The sequence below is a fragment of the Schistocerca piceifrons genome, chromosome 3, assembly GCF_021461385.2.
Source record: "Schistocerca piceifrons isolate TAMUIC-IGC-003096 chromosome 3, iqSchPice1.1, whole genome shotgun sequence".
Lineage (NCBI taxonomy): Eukaryota > Metazoa > Arthropoda > Insecta > Orthoptera > Acrididae > Schistocerca > Schistocerca piceifrons.
This window is the reverse complement of record NC_060140.1, coordinates 811236612-811257544: the sequence shown is the minus strand read 5'-3', so window position 1 is coordinate 811257544 and position 20933 is coordinate 811236612. Positions and strand designations below refer to the sequence as shown.

General features: G+C 40.0%; 1 long non-coding RNA gene across 1 annotated transcript; it reads right to left on the bottom strand.

The window, feature by feature from the left end:
• Positions 1–6112: 6112 nt before the first annotated feature.
• On the bottom strand, positions 6113–20929 carry LOC124787603. Its single transcript, XR_007015972.1, has 3 exons — positions 20874–20929; positions 11387–11489; positions 6113–6493 (listed from the first exon to the last, which is right to left on the bottom strand). It is a non-coding gene; the product is annotated as an uncharacterized LOC124787603 (long non-coding RNA).
• Between the last annotated feature and the right edge of the window lie 4 nt (positions 20930–20933).

The window sequence follows — 20933 nt, the reverse complement described above, 5'->3', positions numbered from 1 at the left end:
GTCGACAACGAGGTCATTAGAGACGGAGCGCAAGCTCGGGTTAGGGAAGGATTGGGAAGGAAATCGGCCGTGCCCTATCAAAGGAACCATCCCGGCATTTGCCTGAAACGATTTAGGGAAATCACGGAAAACCTAAATCAGGATGGTCGGAGACGGGATTGAACCGTCGTCCTCCCGAATGCGAGTCCAGTGTGCTAACCACTGCGCCACCTCGCTCGGTTGACAGTATGTTATTTGAGATAAGATGGTTATAAAGCTGATTGTACATTACTTTTTCTAAAATTTTTGAGAATGCTGGCAAAAATGAAATTGGATGGAAATTTGATGCTATTTCTTTATCTCCCTTCTTAAACAGTGGCTTAACTTCAGCATATTTTAACCATTCAGGAAATATTCCACTGATAAACGACTGGTTATACAGATAGCTTAATATGTTACTTAACTCAGAATCACATTCTTTAATTAGCTTTGTTGATATTTCATCATATCCACTAGATGTTTTTGATTTTAAAGATTTTATGATGGGCATTATTTCTGCTGGGGTTGTGAGAGTCAAATTCATATTATGGAAGTTACTTGAAATGTCTGGTCTGAGGTATTCCACAGCAGCATCTACAGAACCTGACAACTCCATCTTTTCAGTAACAGTTATGAAATGTTTGTTAAAAAGTTCTGCAACACTATACAAATCTGTCACCAATGTATCATTTACTCTTAATGCTATTTGTCCCTCTTCATGTCTGGTTCTACCGCGCTCCTCCTTCACTATATCCCATATTGTCTTTATTTTGTTATCTGATATGACTATCTTTTCCTTGTAATATATTTGCTTTGATTTCCGTATTATAGTCTTTAATATTTTGCAGTATTTCTTGTAATGTGCTATAGCATCAACATTGGAACTTTTTCGGATTGACAGATACTGTTTTCTTTTTATTTTACAAGATACCCCTATTCCTTGAGTAATCCATGGCTTCTTTGTAGACTTTTCTATAACCTTGGTAAGTTTTGGGGGAAAACAGTGTTCAAACAAGGTAAGCACTTTATTAGCAAAAGTGTTATATTTTTCATTCATGCCATAAGCACTGGAAACATCAGTCCAGTGAATGTCTCTGAGGAGTGTCCTAAAATAATCAATTTTTGGCTTATTGATTACCCTCTTGAGCTCAGATTTAACAGATTTTATATCCTGTTAAGTATTAACATTTAACAGAAGGAACTGCATGTCATGATCTGAGAGGTCATTGACTATTGGTTTTGTAATATAATTTTGTTCATTTGATTTTTCTATAAAGATATTATCAATGGCTGTTTGAGAGCAATTGGTTACCCTAGTGGGGAACTTTATAGTGGGAATTAAGTTGAATGATAGTGTTACTAACTCAAATAAATTCTTATTGGGAGAGTCTTTAAGGAAATCTACATTGAAATCACCAGCAACCACTATTTCTTTGTTTTTGGTTGTTAAATGGGCCAGTACCGCTTCAAGGTGGTTTACGAACAGATTAAAGTTACCTGCAGGTGCTCAATATACACTTAATATTATGAATGATTTTTTGTGAAATTCGCCTTCTGTTGCACATGCTTCCATATGCTGTTCTAGGCAAAATTTATGAATGTCTATGTTCTTAAATTTATGACTGACTCTTGTTTTGATCCTAGAGGTCTCTGAAAGCTTTCCTCTGAACTTGACCTTGGATGTTGTGTTGCTTAAGGTCTGTTTAATATAGTTAATAACTTGAATTTCACTGAGTTTCATTTCGGTATATTCACTGCGGCATACGGTATGCGCAGCTAACAATCGTACAGCACTGCGGAGAGACTTTTTGAACACCCTGTACAATGAATGTTTTAGCTGCCTTTTAGAGCAGATGCATTTGTCACGTTTTTCATTTCTTTGGGGAGTTTATTATATAATTTTATTCCCTGACAGAAAATACTGTCTTGGGCATTTTGTTTGTTTTTCTTTGGTAAATATCCTGGCTCTTGTTCTATGATTATGTAGAGAACTGTTAGTGGAATAGTTAGCAAGTTATCCCTGATATGCACCATAGATTGGTAGCATGTGCTCACTTATGCAGCATGGAACGTAATTTTCTGAATACATAGCTCTTTACAATGAACCTGATTACTACTTCTAGTTATTATTCTTCTGGACTTTTTTGCAATTTAAAAATTGTGTTTCTATATCATGCCTTCGACTTCCAGGAAATAATCCCTTACCTAAGATTTGAGTGTAAGCAGGAATAGTTTGCACCACAAGGCACTGGCTGTGTAGGCTGATGATAAAACTCTAAGAGCATAACATGTGTGCTCATTCCACGTTAACTGATAATCAATATTAATCCATAATAGCTTTGTATTTGTTACACAATCTGCAGATTTATTGACCATGCCTATTGTTTGAGAGTTGCTTTTCCTCTTTATGCTTAAGCATACTGTTTGTTTTCTTTATGTTCAATGCCCAACTGTAAATATTCTGGAGGGTTTCATTTGTTTTGTCTAATAGGAGCTCTGGTGTTTTGTAAGTGACTATGATGTTGCTGTCATCAGCAAAGAGAACTTTTTCTCTGTATCTTACACTATTTAGAAAGTCACTTAAGAATGGAACTGGATCCAATACAGCACCCCTAAGAACACCTATATTTGTGTGGTTCTCATGTGACAATTGTTTAGATGTGTGGAATATCTCAATCTTTTGCATCCTGTTTTTGAGGTAACACTAGAACCACTTGTTCACTATTCCTTTTGCACTTAGTACTTCTAGCTTGTTTAGCAATATTTTAAGGTCAGCAGTGTCAAAAGCCTTGGATTAGTCTTAGAATGTACCTGAAACAGGCACCCCTGTCAAGAGCTTCAAGTATAACTTTTGTGAACTCAGTAATGACATCTACCACATTGGTAACCAAACAGTGCTTCATTACATGGATTCTATTTATAAATGTAACTCATTAGTCTGTCCTTCATAATAGATTCAGTTATTTTTGAGAAAGAAGACAGTAGTGAAACTGGCCTGTAATTTTCCATACTTTATGCATTACCTTTCTTCGTAAGGGCACAACTTGTGCATGCTTTAGATCTTCTGGAAAATATCTAAACTGAAGGACTCCTTCAGATCAGAGACTGGAATCTCATCTAAAGCTGCTGACTCCTTATTTTTTAATTTCTGTATTGTTTTCCTTACTTCAAGCTCTGTTATGGGAAGCAACATAATTGTGATTGCTATTTAGGTCATTGTGAGTGTTATGTGTGTTTTAGGATGATTTTGCTGCAACTTCTCTGCAGTGCCAGAGAAATCGTCATTCACAAAATTTGCCTATACCTAAAGATTTTCTATTATCTTACCCCCGTCTCTGATTTGTGTGTTATTAAACTTGTGTCAGTCTTTTCCAGTTTCTTGTCTTCTGACATCCCACACTACTTTGTTTTTTTATTTTCTGCCATAAATATTATTCTATGGTTGAATGCTCTTTTTGCAGCAAGCAGTACCCTCCCATACATTTTTAATACCTGTGATAGTAATCTAGGAACTGGCTATTAGTGCAGTGCCTTTTCAAAGAATTGAGAAATTTACATGTTTGGGAGAAGTTTCTAATACCAACAGTTATCCATTTATCTTTCTTAGCTGCTGCTGCTGCTGCAGAAGTGGCTACTTTTGTAAATGTCTCCTCAAAAATTAATTAAAACAATGCACACAATCTAGAGCACTTAGTATCTATATTGATTTCCACACACACTTCATACCAGCTTTGATTTGCCAATGTCCTACAAAAAGTATGTATTTTAACTTCTAGGACTTGGGTTAACTTATTAAACAAAGTGTCCACATTACTACTAGGCAAGTGATACATGCATACAGAATAATGAACTTCTGTACAAACCCTAATTTCTCTTATCTTCTCCTCATGGTCCTTATATGAAATGTATGTTGGCAGCAGTTGAACTGTTTTGCAGTCTACTTCAAATCTTAGCTCTCTAAATTTTCTCAACAGTGTTACTAGAAAAGAACATCGCCTTCCCTCCAAAGATTCCCATTTGAGTTCCTGAAGCATCTTTGTAATACTTGCATGTTGATTGAACATACTGATAACAAATCTAGTGGCCCATCTTTGAATATCTTCGGTGTCTTCCTTCAGTCCAACATGGTGGGGAGCCCAAATGCTCAAGGAATATCAAAAATGGGTCACACTAGTGTTCTACATGCTGTCTCCTCCACAAATGAAACACACTTTCTTAATGTTCTGCCAATAAACCAAAATCAACCATTCACCTTACCTGCTACAATCCTTACATACTCAATCCATTTCATATCTCTTTGCAACATTACACCTCAATATTTAATCAACTGTGTCAAGCAGCACACTGCTAATGCTGTATTAAAATATTATAGGATTGTTCTTACAATTTATGTGCATTAACTTACATTTTTCAACATTTAGAGCTAGCTGCCATTCATCACATAAACTGGAAATGTTGTCTAAGTCACCCCGTATCCACCACAGTCACTCAACTTATAGGTATATAAATCAACAACTGCCGATTCAAAATGTTTATCCACACTAACTGAGATCAGATCATCCTAGCTTTAAAATATGTATTACTTCTGACATAAACAGATATTCTCCCTCCCTTTACATTAGCTCTAAAGTAGCAACTAGTGCATTATATGGTGATAACGCTATATGATGCAGTTCATTATCTCTGCACCAGTGCTATGTAATGCATTCCATCACACCGTTCAAAGACTGTAATTCAACTTCAAATTGATGTACGTATTTTTAATGGACTACAGTTTTTGATTAATAACAGGTAATTCTGACAAAATTTTTGTGGTGTTTATGCACTCTGATGTAGAACAATCAATATCTGGGCACAAGTAAAGACATCCCTATGTTGGTTGAGATATTTACAAGGGAGGGGAGCCTGTTGTCATGTTTTATCCTAAAAACAGGTCTAGTTTCTCGTACCCATGGTCACAGGTGTTTGAAAATGTGCTGCCCCACAACCAACTCACTAATTAATACTCACTAATTAACTTGGTCAATCTCCCTGTCTCAGTCCTGGTGAGGTGCAGACTATGCCTAGTGTAGCCCCATCTCCCAATAGTCCCCATTGGGACCAGTGTAATGTGTGCCCAGTCAGCCAGTCTTCAGTGCTATCTGAAGCTCTGCACTGACTCACTGAACAAAACTGTCAAGACAAGTCTGATCATGCCATCAGAACAACCCTATCATGCTCACGCTGGTGCCTCCACATCGAAAAGCGCTCTTACTCAGGTCACCTTGTATTTTGTACGTCCTGTCATTATCCAAGCTGTTCCTGCCCCTCCCACTACCACAACCTGATCCTCTTTTATAAAATCCCTACACAGAGACCCTAAGCCCCCAGTCATCTGATCCAGCCCAGCACTTGGCTCAAAAATGCTGGTGACCTGACACCCTTTCCCTAACTTCTGTAGTTGTGGGCCTGAACCTCTGTCATAACTGCTACCTAGCAACAAAATTCTCTTCTTTCTAACATTTGTGTTCTTCCCATACTTCCAACTCACAGACAGTGTGGTGCATATTCCCTTCTCCTACACCATTTTGAGATTCGACAGCCCTCAACTCTGGCAGTTGGAACCTGTTGCTGGTAAACACAAGCACAATGTCAGATTACACCCTCCTCCTGCTGGCCTTCCTATTGTGGGGTGGTGGGTTGAATTATTATAGTTAAAGATGGTATTTGTTCAATTTGCTGTCTTTCTCACGCGCCTGGCAACTGATTTTGTGGTCACCAGTAAGCAAAGGAAAACGAACTGACCTTAGTTTCCAGTCTGCACGGCCACATTCTGGTCCAGCCTACCTAAAGAAAAGTTTCTATTCTCCTTCTACTTAGCAGGATCAGGCCTACGATTTTAAATAAAAGTATAGAGTTCAAGTTAATACTTGTACTGAGTAAAGTTTCTCACATGAACAACACTTGGAAATACACAATGTTCAATTGAAAGTAAATCTTTCTATTCTAACAGCATATTTAGTAGTTCAGAGGTGATCTCTACGGTACATTCCTACCAGATTGTCTATCACCCTGACTAATAATACTCAATTGAATGTTCAACATAAATGTTCGAAATTAATGTTCGCCATAGAAGTGGAAATAATAGTTGCCACTTGCAATGCAGATTTATAATTCTCACAGACAGCACACAAACAGTCTTTGGTGAATCCTTAGCAATCCAGTAAGGTGTACAGTCCTTGTGAGTTCACTACCCATTTTTACTGCAAATACACGATCTGATACAGTCCAGCTCTGATGTCATCCAAGGCAGAGCATGATCTGACATTTAACAGACGTGGATCTTACAGTGGCTGAGTGCGAAGTGAACCTTCTTTACTGCCTCTCAGGCTGTATTTATATAGGTGCCAGAGCAGACAGCCGAGGGAACATCTGTTGCTACGGCTTTCTGCATACTGCAGCAGCCTCCGAACAACAGCTTACTCGGGCACATAATCTGCAATAACATAGTTATGAATTAATTAAGAAACTTCTTAATTTTTACATGTATTCAGATAAGTTGTTTAAAAGTACAGAAAAAAGTTTCAGCTTGCATGAATGAAAACTTTGCCTTCTAGAATTTTTATACTGGAATTAATTGTAGATCATTACCTCTGAACTGTAACTTTACTAAAATTTGTATTGTATGTTATTAATACTACAACTCTCAAATTTGGTGCAACTCTATTATTTGGTAGGTTTTATCATCTGCCTCAACCAAAATTCTCCTCTTAAAATTACAGGTACTTAATCTACTACAATTAGATATATTTTAGTTACAAAATTGATTTTTACTTAATTACTCAAAAACTGTAAGAGGTAGCTTAATGTGGCCTCTAAGTTATGATTTGTAGGGTGAACTGAAGCATAAAACAAATTTTTATGTTTCTAAGTCCAATATAGAGGGCTTTTGATTTTTCCTAAAAACGTGTATTCTGGTCGTAATGATTGCTTTTTGGTTTTGAAACTTGCACCACGTATTTATGAGTTCTAAAGGCACATTGTGACCAAATTCTGGCTTTCTAGCTTTATTATTTAGCACCACTTATTTTTTCTTAAAATGGCCTTTTTATGTAAACTATTAAGTCTAGGTACATAAAACTTGATATTTAGAACATTATTACACAGAGCTATATTTTAACAAAGTTTTAAACGTAAATTTTGATCTTTAATTTTATACTTAATTTGGTGCAATACTTGTGCACTACATGCAGATGCGTTAAGGTGACGTGGCGCTACTAGCAGTGAACTGGGGTAAGTCCCGGCACATTCGCTCGCCTCTGTATCTCACATGATACAGCGCTTGCTTTGCTTCACTATCAACTGTGAGTTCTCAGCCACCCCCTCACCATTACCTTCCTTCATCCTCACTCGCTCTCTCCTAGCTTGATGAAAATGTGGCTGAAGTGTACAGATATTCCCTTCCCACTCCTCTGTCAGTCTGTTCCTGCTGCATATTTTGCATTTTCTAGCCAGACCTAAATAATGACTACCTGTATCAGAAAATCTCTGTACAGACTAACATTTAATATAATAACCACAAAAGGTACTGCTAAAAGTATTAAAAATTAGAAACAGACAAAACTGAACAAGAATACAATCAAAGAATATGATCAAAATTGTGTTCTGATGAGCATTATAATCACACTTGTCATTCATCTGCCTTCTTGCTAAAGATAGGTTCCAAGATTTGTTTATTGATTATAAAACGTGTGCTGATGGGAGGTACATTCTTCATTACTCTCTTGCCTCACTTTCTGCTCAGAAACTGGAATCTTTCTGCTGTAGCACAGCACTTCAGTAATGTCCATACAGTGATGTTCACTTTAATAAAGTTCCTTAAGAACACTACAAAAATTGTGTTTACCATTGACACTTGCGCTGAAACTTCCTGGAAGATTAAAACTGTGTGGCAGACCACGACTCAAACTCAGGACTTTTGTCTTTTGTGAGAAGTCCTCTCCTGACTGAGCTTCTCAGGCATAAGTCATGACCCATCCTCACAGCTTTACTTCCACCAGTGCATCATCTCCTACCTTCCTAATTTCACAGAAGCTTTCATGTGAACCTAGCAAGACTAACACTTCTGGAAGAATGGGTATGTGGAGACATGGCTTAGCCACAGCTTGGAAGATGTTTCCAGAATGAAATTTTCACTCTATAACAGAGTGTGCACTGATGTGAAACTTCCTGAGCTTGAATCTTGGTCCAGCACAGCTTTAATCTGCCAGGAAGGTTCATAACAATGCACACTCTACTGCAGAGTGAGAATTTCATTCTGGAAACATCCCCCTGACTGTGGTTAAGCCATGTCTTTGCAATATCCTTTCTTCCGGAGTGCTAGTCTTGCTAGCCTGCATGAGAACTTCTGTGGAAGGTAGGAGATGAGCTACTGGCAGAAATAATAAAGCTGTGAGGAGGGGTCATGAGTTGTGCTTGGGAAGCTCAGTTAGTAGAGCAGTTGTCCATGAAAGGCAAAGGTCCTGAGTTCGAGTCTCGGGTGGCCACACAGTTTTAATCTGTCAGGACGTTTTGTATCAGCACACACTCCACTGAAAACTGAAGATTTCATTCTGGAGACACTTGCACTTTCTACTGTAATAAAGAAGTAGGTGCCAGCCTTTTTACATCAGTCCGCTTCATCCCTGACATGGGTAGCTGATAATGCAATCAACAAGGACAGCCTTGAAATGTAGCTGAGAGGGTCAGGAACATCCTTACCTGCTGGAGTCAACAATCTTGCCAGTAATGACTCACCTAGTGGACAGGCCTCATTTAATTTAATATTAGTGAAGGGTTTTTGTGCTCACTGGGATGCATGCATCCCCACACAGTGAGTGCCCAACAAGTTTAAAATACATACTTTGGTGTGCATGACATAGGCATGTCCCATTCTTCATCTGAAGCCAATGGCACCTCACTTTCATACCCACCTGTCATTTCTGTAGTTTGGTTACCACATTCATCTACATGTCCTTCTGAGGCCAATATATCCCAATCAACCTTTATAAGAGCAGGAGCAAGAAGTGTAATAAGGGCCATTTTGAACAAAGTGAATATATAAACTAGTCTCTCAATAATTTGTGCTCTATGACGATGATGATGGTAACTCACATAATTTTCAAATTTATGTGTCCATTCTTTATTTTCCTTTTTTTGGGTTGAATGATCGTCAAAATTTTACATCACAACAGGGAGACCTCACTACCCTTGAGGCCATTTTCTGGGATGGCTTCACTGTGCCTCTCTTAAAGGATTTTTTGTTCTATTAAAGTAGTGGAACTGTTACCACAATTGTTTGTACAGTGCCTTTCTAATGTCAAAATGTCTACAGCCATTAGGCATTAACATAACAAACTATCCATAGCTCTTCCTAAAAATCGTAGTAGCTCCTCGCAACTTGTTCATGTAAAACCAATATAACTGTTGAACAATTTATTTTAATGTATAGAAATCACCCTTTTACAGGGGTTTAACAATGTTATATTTCAATCTCTCTGGGAAATTGTCCAGAGTCAGTGATGCATTACATATTTTATAAAAGACAGTGTTTATTAAACAGGAACAAGTCTGTAGTACCATTGGAAACGCCATCAAATCCAGATGAGCTTTTATTTTTGAGTGAACATATGTTTTTTGTATTTTCAAAAGGAGAAGTTGGTGGAACATTTACATGATTAAATTTTATGTAAGTTGCTTTCTCAACAGGATGGAACTGTTCTTTCTTCCATCTCTTTTGTGTCTGCATTGCACCTCCTACAGCCAGGTTTCCTTTATCAAGTTAGGTTGCCAGTTCCTTAGCGTAGTTCCTTAGGGTGTAGCAGACAATCTTGGAATCTGAGGTCTTCTCGGTAGTTTGTGAAACACTCTGTTGTCTTTTTCAGTGTCAGTAGTTTTTGACATATCTGTGGTAATACTTAGTGTGTTTTTGCTGACAACATTAATTTGAAGCAATATATCATACTATGTCACCACTGAACAAAGGAACGTAAAATCATGGATGAAGTTCCAGAATTGCTAGCTGTAGCGAGTGTGTCTGGTCGGCTCAGTGGAAATGGATGTTCAAGTCTGGTTGACACAGTTTGGCATCTGTTGATCATAGCAACTCCGATCTGTAACCGTTAAAACAAACTCCTCACTTTGTTTGGTAAGTTTCAGATACTATCAATGTTCATGACAACCACAGATCACAATGACTAAGTCCCAGAATTGATTAAGTAACACACAAGTTACTTTTCCCTCACATTTAATATCTGTTCCATTGTCTGGCTAAACAGTAAATGTTCTATCACCTTTCTTCAGAACTTTAACTAATACGTCAAGATGATACTTGAAAAACTTTAAAATTCCAGATCAGTCTGAAACAATCTAATATCAGTCAATAAGCTTGCTTCTATCACAACGTCTGGAAGAGAGCGAATTAACATCTCTATTAAAGTTTTTCATTGTAGTCGCAGCAAACTTACAGCCTGATGCGGCTACAACTCTTTTCTTGGATAAATGTTATCTCTGATAACTTTATCTCGTCTGGGTTTTAACCTTCGTAAAGCATGTATTTTGAATTCTTTATTTAGAGTTTCATGCTTTGTAGATTAAGTGATCATCTGATAGTCTTTCATTTAGTTCTTTCCGTGGAATAGATGTTGTTAGTTCCCTAGTATTTCTGTTGGTCAAACTTTCCATAATGTTAATATTTTGTTGCCAGTAGCTACCGTCAAGGTCAGGAGAACTAATTTTTATATCTTTTGCTGTCAAAATGGATGTCATTAGGGGCTCTATATTTGGGGTGTTACATAGCCTAATGTGCAACAGTTCTGTCTGTATTTTCATCTATGCTTATTTCATCCAGTGCATCAAAAACTTCTCCTGTGTTATACTTACGAGAGGCGTCTGCATCAACCCTGTGTTTCCACCTTGTTGTTCCCAATGGCTTCAATGCTAGGACAGATATATGACCACTCAAGACTTCTCGGTGTTGTGTAGGTGTAGAAGAGAAATTCTAAATTTTTCTCAGCAAATAAAAGAAAAAACTGCATATTCTAATGCCTTTGCAGTATTATTCTATTGGTTATAGCTTCAACACTGAGAAAAAAGGGAATGACGGAAAACTTAAAAGAAGTTACGGACAAAGAAAATAAAATTAATTTAGAGAACATGGCAAGAAGAAGAGCTGTGTAAATGGTATCAATGGTAGGTTAAAACGAGAGAGAATGGTGGGGAAAGAATGCCAGGCATCTTTCCATGTGCAAACGCCACTTAATCATAAGGTGTGAATTCAAAACACTATGGCACGTGACACACATTGCATAATTTACTTATTCTTTAGTTATTTATTACAAAGTTAATGTACCTTCACTCATGACACACACGATTTCAGAGACTGTGTGTCCATACAGTTCATAGGGCCACTTACAGAGGCCACCTGGTTCAGCCCCCTGGCACGCTCAGGTGAGCTACAAAGGAAACAGTATTATTTAAGTGATCACAAACAAATGCTTGGCCTATTCTGTAACGTCGAGTCATTGTGTTCAGTGTTATGCCCAACCTTTACTTCATTGTAACTTGCATGTTTCCCTACAAAGTACTACATTCCATTAATTGAGTTTGTTTTTGCTATAGCAAACTTGGCGATGAGTAAGGGTTACGTTTCCTCCACATGTTAGTGTCAGTGTTAAGTCACCCGACGAATGTCTTGATAGAGGAAATACTCTAATGTCTCATTGCCCGGAAGTAAGCTTTTGTGGAACAACAGCAGGCTCTTACCCCTGCTCTAAATCAAGCAGCATCTGCTTGTTCACCGCAGGCTACTCTCCTGTCAGTGCAACCATTGTCCTTTTCAGCATATGATGAAGTGGCTGTATATGGGACTCCTACAACATATGGTTATGCCAACATTTCCAGGTTTTTTGTGTGGACAATGCAAACCTGTGTAGGGCTTTCTTTCTCTCCTGACTTCCGCTGTGCATTTGTCAGTTGTTTCCCCAACTTGCGCCTTTGCGAGAAATGGCCATCTTATCATTTGATGAAATGTGCAAACTTCTCTCAACTTATTATGGTGACAGAAACCCTGCCACTGCAATGCGTGTAGAATTTTGCCATTGTCAGAAATGCCCAAATCAAACTTACAAAGCCTGGGCTGCAGAATTACATGGGTCGATATGTCATTTGAAATTTGTCACTAGTGCCCACCACAAACCCTATGCTGATCACACCGTGCATTACGTTACTATTTGTCTGGACTTGAAAGTCTGCAAAAAAGCACTTCTGCATGACAGCCCAACGCTTACGGATGTGCTCAATATAGCACAGTCCTTTGAAGTGTCATGGGCCGCAGGCGATCGGGGAGTGTTGCATGGGGGGAGGTTCCAGAAGTTTCTCAGTCAAACACTGTTAGGCATGTTGCAAGTGTTCAAGCATTCACTTTGCTTAAATTGAAGCTCCAATCTGTCCTGTGTCTGGCTACTTTTCAGCTGGGTCAGTACCTCATGTTGGCTACAGATGCCTCTCATCATGGTCTTGGTGTGGCGTTGGCTCACAGATGTGCAGCTGGGTCTGACAGGTAAGCCATTGTAGCAGTTACAACCTTTGACTCAGCATCATATGGGGCAGTGTCGGTTACGGTCACAGCAGCAACAGGCTGTGCATCACAGAAGTGGTTGTGTGCCCCCTCCCATGTTGCTTTACTGCTTCACTCAACACTAGCGTGCTGCTTGCCCTAAGTGTTGGGTGGTTTGCAACAAGTGTTGAATGAAAGGTCACATGGCATGGATACGTAACTCCTCTTCAAATGTGGTAGATACAGTAGCACTGACGGACATAAACTGTATCTCTATGTCTTTCCCCGAACAAATTGTTTATGGACCTGTGTATGTTTGATAAACTGCTGAAAATGCAAGTGGACACAGGCGCTGCAGTGACTTGAGTAAATGCACAAACGTATTTGGACTTGGGCTCCCCTCCACTCACACAGGTTTCATAGAAGTTGATTAGCGACAATAAACAGCAGATTCTGGTTCTAGGTCAGTTCTCCACTCCTATCTCATACAAATCTGTGATTCGCCTTCTCACCTTCCTTGTAGTGGATCATTCCCATACTGCAGACCTGTTTGGGTTAGCAGTGTTTAACGCTTTCAGTTTCTCCATTGCCAATGAGATAAATTTAGTGTTAGATCAAGTTTCATATCAGCAACTAGAGTTTCTCTGCTCTGAGTTTTTGTCTCTGTTTTCCCCTGGGCTTGGTTGTGCTACCAGTTTTCAGGCCAACATTACCTTGATAGAGTCTTCTCACCCTTGTTTTTTTTTCTTTTTCCCCAAGCAGCATGTGCCTGTCACATTGCGCGACTCTGTCAAGGCTAAATTATATGTTGCTTGATGTCATTCAGCCTATTTCCATGACCACTGGTCATTGTTAAGAAGCCAACTGGTAAGCATCATCTCTGTGGTGACTTCATTGTCACAATTAATGCACAGCCCATGATAGATACATACCCTTTGCCTCGCCCTGACAAGTTGCTCACAAAATTGTCAGGCGGCCTCTACTTTTCCAAAATTGACTTATCAGAACCATACCTCCACCTCCCTTTGGATGAGGTCCCTAGGTGCCTTCTGGTTGTCAATACATCTTTCAGCATATGCTCATATCGACACTTACCTTTTGGTGTCGCTAGTGCGCCCGTAACTTATCAGCATTTTTTAGAACAGCTGACAGCCTCTGTACCTGGCTGCATCAATTACCTGGACAATCTCGTTGTTTCAGATTCTTCCACTGATGACCACCTTCATAATCTTCGATTGTTGTTTCCTGTTTTGCAGTTTGTGGGTCTCAAATGCAATCTAGCCAAATCTCAATTTTTTCAGCTGTCAATTGAGCACCTAAGAGTTAAGCCATTGCATCACCATATTGACTCAATTGCAGCCTTGGCATGGCCAACTTCTGCTAAAGAATGCAGGTATTTCTCGGTAAAGTTGCATACTACCATAAGTTTTTACCAGATGCATTGACTGCTGCTCAGTCAGTGCACACGCTTTTGCATAAAAATCTGCCTTTTCTTTGGTCCCCAGCTTGTGGTGGAGCATTCACTTTGCTTAAATTGAAGCTCCAATCTGTCCTGTGTCTGGCTACTTTTCAGCTGGGTCAGTACCTCATGTTGGCTACAGATGCCTCTCATCATGGTCTTGGTGTGGTGTTGGTTCACAGATGTGCAGCTGGGTCTGAATGACCCAGTGATAACATGTCTAAGACTTTAACTCCCACTCAGCTTGATATTCTCAGATTGAAAAGGAGGCTTTAATAATTGTGTTCACCCTCGAGAAATTTTATGTCTTCTTGTATGGTTCTAAGTTCCATTTTACCATGGATCACAAGCCACTGGGTGCTCTTTTTAAACCTTCAGCTTCTGTGCTAGACAAGACAGCACACTGTTTGCAGTACTGGGCTCTCTTCCTCTCTTGTTATCATTATCAGATCAATTACTGGCCAACAGCGCAACATGCCAAAACCGATGCCTTATCTCACCTTCCGATTGGGCCAGACCTGGTGTTTGATGAGGATGAGTTGCTTTGTTTTTATATAGATACTGAGAATCAGTACGTGATCAATGGTTTTCTCATCACTAGTGCCATGACAGCACACTGCAGATCCTGCACTTAGTTGGGTCCTCTCTTTTGTGCAGCATAGTTGGCCAGAAAAACTCCTGGGCCATGCCTCAGATCCCTTGCGTAATTACTTCTCCCTCCAACACTGCCTTTCCGTGTTTGCTGGGGTTCTTTTGCTAGCTAAGGAGGACACTGCTCCACGAGTTGTGATTCCCGCTTCCTTATGCTGTAACATACTGTGATTTATGCATGTCAGTCATTGAAGGATCTTTTGCACCAAAGCTTTGGCCCAATGGCATGTCTATTGCTGGTGCATAGATGGGGACATTACACAGCTTATTGTGCTTGCACTCACTCTGTTCAGCAACAGGCGCCCACATGGGCGTCTTTTTCCCCCTGGTCGATGCCGCAGTGCCTGTGGGAGCATCTACATGTTGATTTTGCAGGGCTCTTACTAAACCAGTATTGGCTCATTGTCGTGGATGCCTCTTCTGAGTTTTCCTGGATAGCACATTGTCCATCCACTTCCACGGCTGCCACTATTTTGGCCCTGTTCAAGATTTTTGCAATTGAGGGACTTCCATAAACTGTGATTACTGATAACAGCCCCCCAGTTTGTTTCTCAAGAATTTGCATGTTTTTGCCAGGGCAGGGGTGTTCGCCATCTCACAGCTCCCCTGTTTCATCCTCAATCTAATGGTGAGGCCATACGCATGGTTCGGACATTTAAAACTCAGATGTGGATCTATGTATCCAACAGGTCTGCTGAAGCTGCTTTAGACCTTTTTTTTTGAGCTTGTACCATTTCACTCCAATGGAGGACAAGAGCCCGGTGGAGCTGTTACATGGATGCCAACCATGGGCTCTTCTTCAACTACTGCATCCAACACCACAGCCATTCCAGCAAAATGTGTTTTTTGGGCTCGTAGTTTTGGCTGCTGGTCGATCTGGGTTCCTGACATCATTGAGCGTCACTAGAGCAGGTGCCTCTGCACTGTCCACATCTCATTGCTTAGACCAGTTGCAGCTGCACATGGTGGTGTCTGTTCCAGAGGGACCACTGCCTCCCCCACTGCCGCTAATGCCTGTGCCACAGACAGTCCAGTTCATGCTGCAATGGGGGTTGCTGCCTGACAGATCACTGTCTGAGATTCCTGCCTCTACCCCTACCCTTTAACTGCTGTCGCCAGTGCAGCACCCACTGCCCCTGACGCCACAGCCACCTCTGTTGCTGGGTCTCGTCATCTCTGATGGCCCCGCCGATGCCTCCAGCATTAACTGCTGATGATGACAAGTACATTATTACGGAGATGCCATCCCCAGTCCTGCCCTATAGCCTCTCATGAGAGGGTGAACAGTTCACCAAATCGTCCCTTCATCACTGCCATTTCTACTGACTGGTGGTGACAGTAGCAACAGCGTGTTTGGGTCATTGAAAGTGTCTGATTCTATCCACCTGCATTGACCCGTGACGGGACTGCTGTGATCACTGTGGCTTGTTGCTTTTGAATTTGTCCATGTTTGTAGGTAATAGGTAGTTAGATTTAGTGGCACACTCTGGGTTACATTTAATGGCACACTATGGTCATGGATGATGACACTTGAAGTTGTTCATATAATATGTGGTATTGGATTCATTTGTGTCTGAATAATGAGTGTGGTAACATGAATCTGAAAATGTGTGCTTTGTTTCCATTGAGTTATTATAACTTATTGACTGCTGTGGTTTATGTGTTTGGTATTTTTGCTAGGTGTTATTAGTTTCATGATTACCATTTGGAATTAAATTTAATTTTTTTAATGGTTTTTCATTAGGGATCGATATGACTGATACATTTACAAGCTATCCTTTACATGCGGCTTTAGGCAAAGACATGTTGTTGACCGTTAAGTTTCTGCAGCCTTTTGGTTGATAGCACAATACGTTACGGAGTGTAGGAACATCAATTGTTTGAATGCTTTCTGTGCATGCTGTATTATTCAATCTTGTCCTCACGGAGTCCTAGGTGAGTGATAAGTAGGAGGTTGTAGTTATCATTTAAAGCTAGTTCTTGAAACTTTGTTGGTAGGCTTTCTCAGAATAGTTTACACCTACCTCCAGGAGTGTGCCAGTTCAGTTTCTTCAGCATCTCAGATACACTCTCCCATAGGTCAAACAAACAATGACCATTCATGCTGCCCTTCTCTGTATATGTTCAATATCCCCTGTTAGTCCTGTTTGATACAGTCCTACACACTTCAGCAATATTCTAGAGTGGATCACACATGTGATTTGTAACCAATCTTCTTTATAGACTGACTGCACTTCCCCAGTATTCTAACCAATAAAACAGAGTCTGCCACCTATTTTACCCACGACTGCGCTCATGTGATCATTCAATTTCATATTCCTCCAAAGTTTACATCCAGGTATTTTACGAGTTGTCTGATTCAAACAGTGACTCATTCATATTATAATCATAGGGTATTAAGATTTTTCTTTCGTAAAGGCTTCGCTGCTACTGCTGTAGAGGCAGAGATGCCACTGTTGTTAAGGTAGGCTGAGTTTGTGAGTTCATGAAATGGCTTCTGGTGCAGTACACCGCTAACACAATTTCTCCCTGCCACTATTACACAGCTTTGACCCAGGGTCAGGTAACAGGATAACAGAACAAAGGTTCTGCAACACTCCAATAAATTAGTAACAAAGTCACACAAATGAGTTAAATGACTTACTTCTCTTTATGTCTTGACGAATAAGAAGTCTGCAACCCTACTTGTAGTATTTAACATAAAAAAAGGCCATCAATGGCTAATAGCAAATAATCGTAAAGATACTTCACAGTACATAGCAAATGCAATTTACAACAACTGTCTGTTCACTTCTAAGAGTTCACTAAACGATGTTCCCTCTCTAAGTCAGCCCTGGTCGATCATCTATACCCAAGTGGGCGAGAGCAGCTCTTCTATCTTCTGAGTAGGCTTCTGTCGGTTGTCATCTGGTCATTGGCGGATCGTACTCAGCTGGCAAATGGCTGAAGCGAAGTCGATATCTTCATCCTCAGTGACGCCTGTGGTGATGTTCTATTGCACTTTCACCAGCTCGCATCTTTGCACCCGTGGTGCTATTGCCCTGACTGTGTCTTGTTTGGATGACACAGCATTTTCGTTTTGTGAAGTGCACAGTTTTACATATCTGAACATTTAAAGTAAGTTGCCAATTTTTGCACCACTGTGAATTCTTTTCAAGATCTGACAGCATATTTATGCATCTTCTTTTAGATACCTGCATCATCTGCAAAAAAGTCTGAAGTTATATTAACAGCAATGGTCCCAACACACGTCCCTAGGGCATAACTGAAGTTACCTCTACAGCTTACAATTACTCTCCATCAAGAGTCCCGGCGTTTCGGACCATGGACCTACACATCTGAAGGTGGCCTTGCAATAACATCTGGTGATTGATTCAGTGTGGTACCTGGTCCTGGGCATGCAACATGTGTGTGGTGCGTGTGTGTGTGTGTGTGTGTGTGTGTGTGTGTGTGTGTGCGTGTGCATGAGCGAGTGAGTGATAGAGAGAGAGAGAGAGATACAGAGCCAGACAGACAGACAGAAAACTGTGTTAGATTGGTTTTCTTTATGTAGGGAGAGTGTTCCAATTATGTTAAGCATAAGAGGAAGTTGGGTGTGCCGGGGACTGTGGCTGAAATTGATGAGTACCAGTTCAGTAAGAAGTATGGGAGGGGTGATCTGTAGATTGGTTTGTCGGTAGTTATATTTTTGGAGTGGGGGAGGGGACGGTGGGTATGCTGATTGTGTTTTCAAGGGTTTACGCATTCTTAGCAAGAGGGACCTGTGGGGTTTATTGAGGGATATGTTACAGAGGGTAATACTGCAACGTCAGATGCATCTTTGTCCTATAGGATTCTGGAGAAGAGGGGTTATGAACATTTAGTGGGTAACCATAGCATTCAGTTGAAGTATTGCGACACTGGGGCTTGCACTAATACCACAGAGGGGCTTAGTGGCAATTAATTCTCTTATAAGGAAGGATATGAACTGCTCTTCCAACTGGCAGAAGAATGACCCTGCGAATTTTTGGGAGGGCAGTAGGGAGGATGTATAGGTCGAGGATGGTGAGCTGAGGGGGTTGGGTTGGAGTGGGGGAAGCTGTGAGCATGGCTTGTAAGATTGATGGGACAAGTTATGGGTGGGAGAGGTGATTTTTGAGTTTGTTTTGTTTTGAGAGAAACAGTTTGGTTGGTTTTATTTTATTAAGGTTTGAATGATTTTGGTTTTGTTTGTTCTTTTTTTATGGTTTTTGTGTTTGGGATTGGTATCTGGTGGGTTGGGGTCAATTTATGGGAAGGATGTTGTGGGGCCTGGGGTGTTCTTACAGGATTCGCTTTTGTGTGTGTGTGTGTGTGTGTGTGTGTGTGTGTGTGTGTGTGAGGAGTGGGGGGGGGGTCACAACCTAGTTCTTTTTATCGGAGGCTTTTGTTGCTAAGTAACTTTTTGTTGGTGTTATTTTAATGTAATTTTGGTGCTTTGTCTGTTTTAGTTTTATGGTATTTTGGTTGCACTTTAATTGTTATAGTGGGTTTTCGAGTTATTGTTGGGGTTCTGGTATCACTGGTTCCTTGTCAGCTACATAAGTTGTGTGAAGTTTGTGGTACTGGTATTTTTTGTGTTTGGACTGTAGGTATTGAGGGCTTTGTTTTAGCTATCTAGGTGAAGGGAATTTTGTGCTTCCACATTTCAGAGTAATGTATGTTGGTTTTTTTGGTATTGACAGTTTGTTCTGAGTTAAACAGGTGAAGCGAATTGTGGGGTGCCATGTTTTGGAGTCGCATGTGTTGGTATTGGATGCTTCGTTTAGCTAAGTAGGTGGAGGGAATTTTGTGATTCCTCATTTTGGAGTTGCATATGTTGGTATCAAGACCTCTGTTTGAGCTAAATCATAAAAAGAAATGTATGTTTCCAATGGCTTTTGTGTTTGTGTCGTTATGTCGTATGACAGAATATTTTATTGTGTTTGATTTTGCGGATATAGGCCTATTTGTTTTGGGACGAAGCTGTTTTTGTATTGATACATATCTGAAAACCCTGTACTTCCTGAGATTGTCCCATTGGCTTCGTTTTTTTGCTGGAGTGAAATATTCTCATGTTGTTTTCATGTTTGTTTACATATGGAATGATGTTATGGCAGCCATATTGAATAGGCTCGAAGTAGGCTAGGCGTTTCCGCCATCCTGATGACGTCATTGGTCAAAGCACGTGGGTGCAGTTGGACGCTTCTTCCTTTTATGTGTGACCTCCTTTTGGTTAAGCTCCTTCAACACCAACTGGGGTCATTTGCCTTTCCTTCATTCCGATAGTTGACTTTACCGACAACAGCTTTCACAGATAAATCTGCTATAGACTCATTAGTTTCCCATCACTTCAGTTTATTTTTCCGTTTTAGCTGGTGGATGGGTGAGTATTCACCAAGTTACAAAGTGTTTGAAGAACAGTACATCCTTAATCACCTGCTTGCAGTGTATACAGTGGTCCGATATTGTTCTCAAACATATGGCTACTGCATTTTTTGGGTTCCAAAAACAGGTATAATTATCACAACTGGGACTACAATTGCAATGTTGCAGGAAAGCCCAATACATTTTTCTCAATTATTTTTATGTCAATATGAGGTCCACAAAGATTCCAACATAAACAATTCCTGACACACAAAAAGTACAAAAGTCAACTGAAACATATTATTCATCAGAATTTTCGTATGAAACTTTATTTACATGGATTAATGACATTTTTTTATATGCAGTTGTGGGTGTGTCCTCTTCACACTTAAACAAACGTTATAACTTTCACTGTGATCAACGGGTGATGAAGCAGAATCACTTACAAAATAAATGTTTGTAAATCAGTTTCCGCAGAACTTAACACTTTTCGGTTAATGACGAACTTCTAGGCATCATAGGAACTATAACTATGACACTCAGCAATATAAGTAGGCTAACAAGAATAAAAAAATTAACATACTCCTGGCGAGACTTCAACGACACTCAAGAACCAAAACGTAACAGATAAAAAACTGGACTGTAAACACAGCTGGTTGCTATGACAATGCACCAACTGGAAGATCGCAGTTTCTTATACAAAAGAGTGAAATCCTTTGTTTTCGTAAATGCGAAGCCTTATACGCGAACACAGTTTGATGCCAAATTATTTTATAAGCTTAAAAATGGAAAATGTGATTTTCTTACCATTTTGATTTTTGAATCATTTCGACTCTACTTTTATGTCATAATTTAAAATGTCGAATT